Source organism: Falco punctatus (genome assembly GCF_963210335.1).
Source record: "Falco punctatus genome assembly, chromosome: 1".
In the NCBI taxonomy this organism is placed as follows: Eukaryota; Metazoa; Chordata; class Aves; order Falconiformes; family Falconidae; genus Falco; species Falco punctatus.
The window spans coordinates 1,247,987-1,259,268 of NC_137580.1; the positions used below are offsets into that span (position 1 = coordinate 1,247,987).

At 37.0% G+C, this 11,282-nt stretch overlaps 1 protein-coding gene and 1 long non-coding RNA gene across 3 annotated transcripts in view; one reads left to right on the forward strand and one right to left on the reverse strand.

Moving 5' to 3' along the window:
* Window positions 1–11,282, reverse strand: part of VEGFC (vascular endothelial growth factor C) — a 249,332-nt gene that overhangs the window by 171,955 nt on the left and 66,095 nt on the right. The gene's annotated exons all lie outside the window — the stretch shown is intronic.
* The window catches only part of LOC308070879, an 89,767-nt gene that overhangs the window by 23,308 nt on the left and 55,177 nt on the right, over window positions 1–11,282 (forward strand). The gene's annotated exons all lie outside the window — the stretch shown is intronic.

Here is an 11,282-nt window from a genome sequence, read left to right on the forward strand (position 1 = left end):
CAGCGCTATACAAGCGGCAGGCGTTCCCGACTATCTGAAAGGTACCATTTTAAAGCAATGCGCAATCCAAAACTCTAATCCTGCTACTCGAAACATTTTAGCCACCCTTCCCGCCACTTGGTCAATCGAGGAGGGTTTAGAGCGGATGGCACAGGTACCAGTGGGACCACAAGCTATGCTAGTGGAAGCTGTGAAAGAGTTAGGGAAAAACTTACAAGAGCATACCCGCTCATCGCACAGCCAAATTATGGCAGCTCTTGCACCTTTGCAAACTCCGGTAACTCGTCCGGCGCCCCGTGGATCAGTTCGTCCCCGGTGTTACCGTTGCAGAGTAATCGGACATATGAGAAGAGAATGCAACGCAGGTCCAGTCTGGTGTAAACGATGCAATTCTGACTCGCATGCTGAAACAACTTGTAAACAAAGAAGGTCGGGAAACGGGACGACCAGCGGGAGGAACCGCCCCGCGTCGACACAAAATGCGGCCGCTTATCCAGCATCCACCAACAACAACCCTTTTCTCTCCAACCCGCCACCAGCGGAAGCCTTGGGCTGGACCTGGCAACAGCAGTAAATTGCACCCTAATAGACTCTAACACCACGCGAATTGCTACGGGTGTACAAGGACCTGTTCGAGTAAATGGCCAAGCCGTTGGAGCATTATTAATAGGTCGCTCCTCAGCCACTATGGAGGGTCTCACTGTGTTAACGGGCCTGATTGATAAAGACTATCAAGGTGAAATACAGATAATGGTTCAAACATTGTTTCCACCCTTATTTGTTCCAAGAGGATCAAAGATTGCACAGCTTATACCTTTACCTCACCTAACTGAAACCATTGCCCCTGTACAGACTGCTCCACGAGGCTCTGGAGCTTTTGGTTCCACAGACCAAATAGCTTTATTAACCCTTGGGTTACGACAGCGACCTCGCAAAGCAGTTTCGGTACAGTATGTGGATCGGATGATTACACTTTCCGCTCTATTGGATACCGGGGCAGATGTCTCTATTATTAGTGAACGTTATTGGCCATCTGATTGGCCCTCTCACACTACAGGTGCTACTGTAGCCGGAGTGGGAGGACTCACTTTAGCTCGCAAGTCACCCCTCCTCCAATGGACTATAGGAGAAAAGGTTATCAGTTGTTGTGCCTCTATTATTCCGTTACCTGACGGGGTGCAAGCCCTAATAGGACGTGACATACTTGCACAAATGGGAATGGTTCTGACTACAGAAACCCCTTTTTAGGGACGGCCATTGTTTGGACTTTCCCAATCCAGTTGAAATGGAAGACTAATACACCTGTGTGGATTGAGCAGTGGCCGTTAAAAAAGGAAAGTCTAGAACAGGCCCACAAATTAATACAAGAACAGTTTTCACAAGGACACTTGCGACTCTCGACCAGTCCATGGAATACGCCAATCTTTGTCATCAAGAAAAAATCTGGAAAGTACCGGTTGCTCCATGATCTTCGTGCAGTTAACAAACAGATGCCGGACGACGATCACAAACTGCTGCAGTTACATGGAAAGAAAACACACAATGGAAGCACCAGATCTTGCAGGCTCAACCAGAGGACTCCTTACAAACTTTGGAGTTGTTCGCGGTAGTATGGGCATTCCTAAAGTGGCAACATATACCGTTGAATATTGTGTCAGACTCTCTATATGTGGTGGGAATAGCCAATCATATCGAGGACGCCAGCCTCCGCGAACTGAAGAATCGTCGGCTGTCTAGCCTGCTGATTAGCTTTCAGTTAGCAATCAATCAAAGAACGGAGCCTTATGCGGTACTCCATATCAGAAGTCATCAGTGGAATGAAGGTCTTGGTGAGGGGAATGCTAGAGCTGATCGTCTCGTCGCGACAAGCATAGAACCTCCATTGTCACCGCATTGCTGTGCCCGGGAATCTCATGCTGTATTCCACCAAAACGCCAGAGGATTAGCGCAATCCTACAACATTTCTTTAGCAGAAGCCCGTGCTATTGTGAAAGCGTGTACTATTTGCAGTCACCATAATTCGGGAATAGGACTTGGCTGTGGAGTAAACCCCAGAGGCTTAAAGGCCAATGCAATTTGGCAAATGGACGTCACACATGTATCTTCTTTGGGTCGTTTAAAATACTTGCATGTAACAATAGACACGTACAGCCATATGTTATGGGCCACTCCACAGCCAGGGGAGAAGGTTCGCGATGTCCGGCGACATTTGACTAGTTGTTTTGCAGTAATGGGAGTGCCTGCCACTATTAAAACAGACAATGGTCCAGCCTATAGTAGTGGACCTTTCAAGCGCTTCTTGCAGCTTTGGGACATCACTCATGTTACTGGCATTCCCTACTCTCCTACGGGGCAGGCGATAGTTGAAAGGGCTAACGGGACAATTAAGAAATATTTGGACAAATTTAAAGATATTCCTGATGTTCGTGAGCGAGTTAACAAAACACTCTTTGTACTTAACTATCTATGTGTTTTTGGGGATAGTGATGTTCCACCTGCTCTTAGGCATCATTTGCCCAAAACCAATGTAGAGACCCCACAAATGAAAGTGCTGTATAAGGATTCAAAAACAGGGCTCTGGAAAGGTCCAGTTGATGTGATCTATATCGGTCGCGGTTATGTCTGTGTCTCTACCCCTGCAGGTACACTCTGGGTCCCTAGCCGATGGGTGAAGCCGGTAGTAGAAGAGAATAATAAAAATAGTCCCGAAGAGCAGCAAAAAACAGTACGAAATACTGCTCCCGTCCGTGACGAGACGTAGTACCACGTCAGATGCTATCACAGGGGAAGGCTCACGTGTGAGCGAACTGAAAGAACTATCTGCTACCGTAATAATTTGTATTATATGCCATTATTATGATCCTTAGGTTTTATGTAGATGTTACACTTACGGAAAAGAGTAGTGGTGTTGTAAAAAGCTTGCAAATTGCTAGTGTGAGAGTTGCTTAAACGAACAGTTTATATTAACTAAGTTGTTGCTTGCTACAGGGCATGAATTGTTAAACAGTGACTAATATTTCTACTACCAAACCCACTGGGTCGAATTGATAATTGAGCTGACAAAAAGATTATTGGTTGGCGGTCTCGAGTACAGTAAGACCAATCTAATGCTGGATATTTGGCCTGTCTCCAAAGAAGATCAACGGTTTGTTTGAAAATTAAGTAAGACCAAGTGAAAAACATCTTTGAAACAGTGATTTATCTTTTAGGTCCACATTATTAAGAAAAGTTTTGAGTCTCATATCATACAACATTAGTGTAAACATAGATGATGGCACTGTTTTTGGGGATTAGTCTATTAAATGTGGTTGTTGTTTTTGCTTTACATAGAATAGACCCTAGACAAAATATGTGGGTTACATGGGCAAATCAATCAGGAGTTACAGATTTTTGTCTTTCCCTGCAGAAAGCAAGTGATCCTTTCCGAACATGTCTAATTGGTTACCCTTATATACATTGGCCTGATTTTGAACCTTTGGGAGTAAATTATACAACCATAGATCAATCATACTTAACCTGGTTAAACCGGAAGTATAATGACATGAATTTTGGCTTTGGTGATAACTGTACCTGGTGGAATAGTACACTTGTTAAGAATACGTATTTTTTACAACAGTTGATTTACCATTTAAATAAATCAATCCATTTACCTCAGCAAGAATTAGACCTATGGGGTTCTTTTCCAGCTGCTGGGCCTTTAGTAAATGTTAGTCAAAAGCTTAATTGTACCAGAGTTTACCCCCTATTTCGACCTATCAATGGCTCAGGTGCTATCATGTTTGGAGATGAATGGAAACGCATCATGCACCGTGATAATGTAATACAATTTTACTTAGGATATCAGAATGTATCAGGGAATTCTAACCATTGGAACACCTCAAAATATGCCGGTGAATTTGATGTGGAAAGTGTTACGGCGAAATTATTACCGGAAGGATATTTTCTAATATGTGGAGACAGAGCGTGGCCTGCCATACCATTTCGTCCCGTGGGAGGACCCTGTTATATAGGCAAGTTAACCATGTTTGCACCCACCATGCGTGACTTGGTAAGACAAGCGAATAGAGCAAAACGCAGTCTTAATGATATAAAGCCAGATTGTAATGATAATGTAAATCTTGGCACAGTGGCTGGAACTGTAGCTCTTTCATTTTTTCTTCCTGGTGGCGCAGCAGCTGCGAATTGGGCTAAAATAAAAACTCTAGCTTGCTGGGCAGTGAAACAATTTAATTCTACAACTGACATTTTATCAGGTCTTGCCACTGATGTTGATAGCTTACGCCACGCAATCTTGCAAAATAGAGCTGCTATAGATTTTTTGCTTTTAGCAAATGGGCATGGATGTCAGGATTTTGAAGGCATGTGTTGCCTAAATCTTTCTGATCATTCACAAAGTATTCATCGACAGCTAGAAGAGTTAAGAAATCGTATGCATCATGTCAAAGAAGGTTCATCAGGCATAGATTCTTGGTTTGCTTCTTTAGGCATAAATGGATGGTTAAGAGACTTGTTAAAACAGGGTTTATCTGTATTGCTGTTTATTGCTTTATTATTGCTTTTGTTACCTTGTATTCTTTCTTGTATCCGAAAATTATTTGAACGTGTTACCCAATCCTTCCTTGTCCAAAAAGAAAACGGGGGAATTGTGGAGAATTGGTTAGCTGAACAAGGGCACTTTAACATTGGAATGTTGAGTCATCAAGATCTTAAGAAGTATCGAAGACAGCTTACGTGAAGACTAATGGTTCACAAAGACACTCTATCCTTGTTATCTTTTGTGAAAGTAAGAACAAGGACCTTATGGTTAAAGAAATGAGAACTATGCCCAGAAACAAAGAGTGCTGACGAAGGTTGACCTTTTAGGTGGCCAGCCAATGAGGAGCTTAACTTTTGCAATATGTATGACCTAATTATAACTGCTATAAAATATGTAACCGTAGCTTAATAAATGAAGTATGCTGATCTCTCATATTGAGCGGCTGCTTCTTCCCTCCGTTCCGGCAAATGGCAACACTCTGTGTAAGAGGGCAACTTGAAAGGTATTACCAACATCAGTGAAAACAACGTAGCACTTGATGAAAAGCCATGTTGCTTAATAATGTGATGGGCCAGGGGAAAGGAGTAAAATGGTACCAACATGATAACTAAACTGTGTTAGGGAATGAGAAGGTTAATGAAACAATTTGGCCTGGGAACTGATATTTCAGGGCTACTGAACAATGTTCAAATACATGCCAATGACCCTCAAATCCCTTTACACTCTGTGTATAATTTCTTTATGTATTCTTAACTTGGCTTTCATGAACCTGAGGGTATGAACAAGATTACCAAGCCATACATAAATAAACAGCACTTATTTAGCATAGTCACTTAATCATTGTTGAACAAACTCCACAAATCTTTTAAACATATGAAATCCTCCAAGGCATTTTATTCTGGCACAGAGATATATTTTCAGGCTTTCTGATAAGTCTTTGACAGTGGGGTGGAATTTTGGCATCGCTCAAGGTAATGGCAGACTTCCCACTGGTTTCTAAAAATCCAATTAATAATGTATATTGTAAATATAAATACATACATATATACACACACAGAGTTCAGAAACTGATTTTTGTTTTATATAATTTTGAGTTAAAATAATAATTTCCATTGGGTGATATTGTAACTGATTTCTTATTTCATCTAGCTACTGGGACATAACAGAATGGCATGTATGCATTCTAAATACTAAAAATTGTGACCTCTAATGAGATTGCCCATATAATTTTTTTTGGCACATTGTTCTTGAAGCAATACATAAGTTTTAGATGAACACTTTTGACATACTGTAAATTTCACGATGATGAACCAACATTATAGTATTTATTATTAGGGTTTCCTTTGCCGTGATGGATTTCATATTTATTTGGTGTGAAATCTAAATTGAAAACTGAAATTTGAAAACACTCCACTGAATTTCAGAATATTATAAACACACTAGAGCTAATATTGGGTGAATGAGGAGAAATAAATAGTCTGAACTCACCAGCTGTGATTTTGATAACTCAGTGAGCAGGCCAGCACTTCAGCTGGTATAAATCAGCAAAACCCCATGGTAATCTAGGCTGCTAATCTCTGTTAAAGATTTGATCTCCATTTTCTTCTTCTTCCTCCATCTCATACAGAATGAATTTCAAAGCACATGATTAAACATAATTTCTTGTATATTTTATTTTCATTATGCTTGAATAATTTACTGGATGAATTAGCTATGTCATAAAGACTTTTAATGATCAGAAAAGTGTGTATGATTTAGTAGCGTAAGTTGGGATATGGAAATTCTTCCATGTGCAGTCAGGTTATCTTTCCAAGATAGAAACATCTAAATTTAGCTTACAGTATAATTATTTTTATAAAATTTTAGAATAGATTTCCTATTTCTCCAATATAGCCTGAAGCTGAACATGAGAAAAGCAATACCAGCTAATAAGGAGCTATTTCCAAGCACAAATAGATGTATCTCTAAATTATACAACCTCTTCCAGACCAACTTCAAACCCACTATAAAACACCCAGACATATCCAGTATGAGTAGTTCAAAGATCATTCACATTTAGAAAAATGTTGGCCCATATTTTTAATAGAGTATGACAATTAAAACACATTTTTCCCAATGTTAATCTGTTTTTAATGTAACATTCACAAAAGGTCCATTTTACTTTCCTCTGATCTTACTCATAGAAACATTATTAACAATCTTGCTTTACCCATTTTAACTGTTATTCTAGAGAAACTGTTTGTGATCAGGAATTATGTACAACAAATAAAATGCTATATAAATAATAAAAATTAGGTCATACAATGTATAAATGACAGGAATGTTTATGAAGCCTACATATTCTAGAGTTGCAATATAAAATCTCGGTGGTCACAAAGCCACTTTAACGATTTTCGTAAAATCTGGATCCATCAAACTATTCTTAGGGTGAAGCACATTAATATAATTTTTTCCATGCAATTTTCCCTACTGTAGCAGCATGTTACATGAGTACATGACACAAATGGTCAGGATGATAATTTCTTACACACACTGCACTCAAGTTTTCCTGTGTTAAGAAATTAATTTCTGAAAATGGGAAGTAGATGTATTCTAATGAGAAGCACCTCAGGAATACAAAATTAAAAGTTCTACTTATATTGCTCTCAGCTACTGCAATTTATTTCAAAGCATCTGCCATGATTTAAACTCAAGTTGAATCTAACTTTTGTAAAACCCAAGGACAAAAAAAAGCTAAGCTTATTATTGCTGTCACTAAAATACATGGGAACACTTCCTATTCAGTTTTAGTGGGTAAATCATTAATTAAATGTATTTACTGAGATATGTATCTAGCTTTATATTACAATGATAAGATAAAAAGCAAGATTCACTCAAAAGCTTTAGGATTGCAAATTATTAAATTATTTTGAGTGTCTAAAAACATAGAGTTGGTGTTGCAAATGCTGAAGGTTAAGGAGCCAGGAACGTACTGGAGGTATTTGGACAATGCCCTTAATACAATGTTTTAACTTTCAGTCAGCCCTGAATTGGTCAGGCAGTTGGACTACATGATCACTGTTGGTCCCTTCCAACAGAAATACTCTGTTCTGTTCTGTTCCGTTGTGTTCCGTTCCATTCCATTTCATTAAAGAACGCCAAGAGAACTGTGTGGCTCATGAAGCAGTAATGATCACATTACAGAGGAACAAATCCCTTTTTGTTTTAGACATTGTTCCCCTAAAATGCAACATTGTCTGAAAAGCTGCAACTGCTGGTTGGTAATGGTTGCAGTCTGCCACTTGAAGGCAACAAAGGCAGAGTTTGGAGGTCAAAGAGGTAGACGAAATACAAAACACAGCAATTTACTATGACAAGCAGTTGTCAGCCATTTTTTGTATTTTATTCCATGTCAAATGACACTATAGTGCTCTCAGTAAGAAAAAAAATGTTACAACTCAAGCCAGCAGACCTCAAATCGCAGTGGTCCACTTACACATCTACTTAAGGAACCACTGTCCTACACTGCCTATTCAAGCCAATAAAAAGATTGCCAAGAGATTGAGAGTTCCTAATAAGACTCGAACTCCCTAAAAGATCAGATAAATAGGGCTTATCATTTATAGATAACAAGTTCAAACATAGTATTACTCTTGATTACTACAGCATGTTCAATATTAAAACACGGAACTAAGAAGAGTAGGTAAAAGTCAGTGTTGAATTTACACCACAATGTAAGGATAGTGCTAGTTTCATTAGGTGGTTTAGGAAGTCTTTTTTTGTAATACCAGTTCAGGACACCTTTTTTCCCCATTAATTACAATACCTAACTCCCATTTGAACTGGTAAAAAAAATAAAGAGCAATTTGAGAATTTTTTTTTAATTAAGATCTTGAAGCTTTACAGTGTTAAAAGCATTAGTTTTTTTTTACTTTTAGTTAATTTTCTTGATTCTTTATCAAGTTTATAATAATACGTCTGAAGAGGATTTTGGCAATTTATATGAAAATCATTATAGTGGCAGGAAAATTTTTATTTGTGACTCCATGAATTTAAATTATTTAAAAAAATAAATTTAAGTATTATAAAACTGAATCCTAGCTCATTTTCCATGCTTTTCATTTTTATAGATTTGTATCAAGCTACCTTGGTAGCTTCTTTTTGAGAATATTTAGAATATTAATACTTATTAAAAGGGAGAAACCACTAACAAATGTCAAACAGATATTGAATAAATGTTACACTGAAATTAAACATGTTTTTTGTTATTGGCTATCTTTCTTTGTTTCACTTTGTCATTTGTTTGTTCTGTGTTTGTCATTACATTTGATTTTTACACCAACATACAGGGCAGAAATTTCCCGATTTTTGCTTTATAAAGCTATCAAAGTCCATAATGATACCATAGAACTATCTACATTACATTACTGCTCTTATGAAATTGTGTTGTGCTCTTCCAGAATGAAAAGGAGGGTTGCAAACTGCTTACACTGGAGTATGAATCGCTTACCTTCAGTTATAGAGTATGCATGGAAGTTACAAGAAATAAAATTTTAATTTCTTTATCCTATTTATTATGACAAGATGTAACTTTATGCACAATAGCTTAATATTGTACTACTTCACAAAACTAGGTAGATTTATGACCATGGTCCAGGTGGCCCATATATTCAAACACACAAATTTTATCAGCGGAATTCTTAAAATTACTAACATGGTTAAAGTTTATCACAGCACAAATACTTTGCTAGGTCAGTGCTTACATGATGCTTATGTTGTGAACCACTCCTTTGTCTCACAAAGAGATCCTAAATCGCCTAATCTAGAAGTACAGCTTCACTTCAACAAATGATAAATAAGATATATAACCTGGCCACTGTAGGAAATTAATTTCATTCACTGTGTCTGGTGAGAGGTTACAATGTAGGGTGGCTATAAAGAAAATGGATATATCTGGTTTTGACAAGTAAAATAGAATGGCCAAAGAAGAAAATAACACAGCTTGTGCCAATAAGTAAAGTAAACACAGTGCTGCTTCAGATAACTCACAATGCTAATTTAAAATCATTATGATTTTTCTAGCTGCCCAGAAACTATCATGCTATATTAGATTTATAATCTCTATATAAATATAAGAACATTTATCATAGACACAGCCTTAAATCTCAGTATTTTCATAAATATTTCAAATTCTCCAGAGAAAATAAACAGGCTATGAATTATCCTTCTAAAGGTTGACAAGATTTCGAAGAAAAGAAAATGTTTATTAGTAAATAATAAAGTTCTTTTGACAATCTAGCCTACTGATAAAACAAAAGTTTTATAGTTTACATCACTTTTAAGATACAGTTAAAAGATTTATGACTGCAGCTGATTTCCAGGAGAAGCCACTCTTTCACCAGAAATGTAGCATTTATTGTTTCATAGTAAATTTCTATAAACCCAAATAATTCTGCTTTTCAAACAATCTAAGGTTTGATGTTAATAAGATTTCTGTATCTTAAACCATCAAAACACGTAAATTATAATATAAATAAAGAAATATACATGTATAAAGCTTTTCATGTATCTTTCCTACATTGATTCTCATTGGCTTTACCAGCATCTATTGCATATAAATCATATAGCTTTTTCCACTACATATCTGTTTTGGTGAGAGGGCTCCTTATTTTTAATTAACTCAGTTGCTTTTGTTAGAATGAGTCCTGTATCAGGAATGGATAATTCTCACTGCTACTGGAGTTAAATAACATAGCTATGATTTTTTTAAACCAAAAGGTGTATATCTTATTCATCATAATTCTATTTTGTGCTTGTTTGTGTATGCCCTTTACATTCACACCGGGTTCTATTCACACCTGTCCTGTTTTCCACATATGTACATTAGTCTCAAAAACTAAAGATGGGAGAAAGTTATTGATTTATTAGTTCTAAATAAGCAGAACTGTGAAGTGACTGAGCTACCAATCAAAATGTTACTACTTAAAATTAGCTCTATTTCAGTATAATATTAGTTATTACATAATGCTTCCTTCTGACTTACATATTCATATGCAACTGGATAATTCTCCTAGCATATCATAGACTTAGATATGCATTTATGTTAATATCTCAAATTAGATAGACTATGTGCAGCCAGAAAAAAAAGTTCCCATGTACAGAAATTGCAAAATTTGTACAAATCTACATGAAGATCAGTTTTTTCTTCGGATGTCTTATTTCTTTGAAAGTTATGAACTATTTTTCCCTTTTAACTTAGCTAAACTCTTTAATACTTTCTGAATCTGCCTCAAAATGTCACTTATAAAATATTTTATACTATATTTTGTGGGACAGAATATGTAGTGACAATTATCTGTATTTAGAAGGTTCACATTATTGTTGTAATATTTTTGCAGCATACTATGACTGGACCAAAATCCAGGAGAATTATGGAATAAAATTTTCTTCCAATGTTATGTCTCTTTGTTCCTGGCTGCTGCTAAAACTCTGTTTCTGTTTCTGCAATCTGAATTTGTAGCAAGAATTTCATCTGAAGTGACCTTTGGCAGGCTTCCTCTAGCACTGAACCATATGCATATGGGTCATCCTGCATTGGAGGAAGTAATTTCCTATAGGAAAGTTGTAAACTTGGGATATTGTCTTCCAGAAATATGTGAAAATATATATTTTTTTGTTTGTATTTGGCTTTCTGTCATTCTCATGAGCTTGTCCAATACTGCACTGTATTTTAGAAATTCTGATACAAATTCTTTCCGTTCCACAG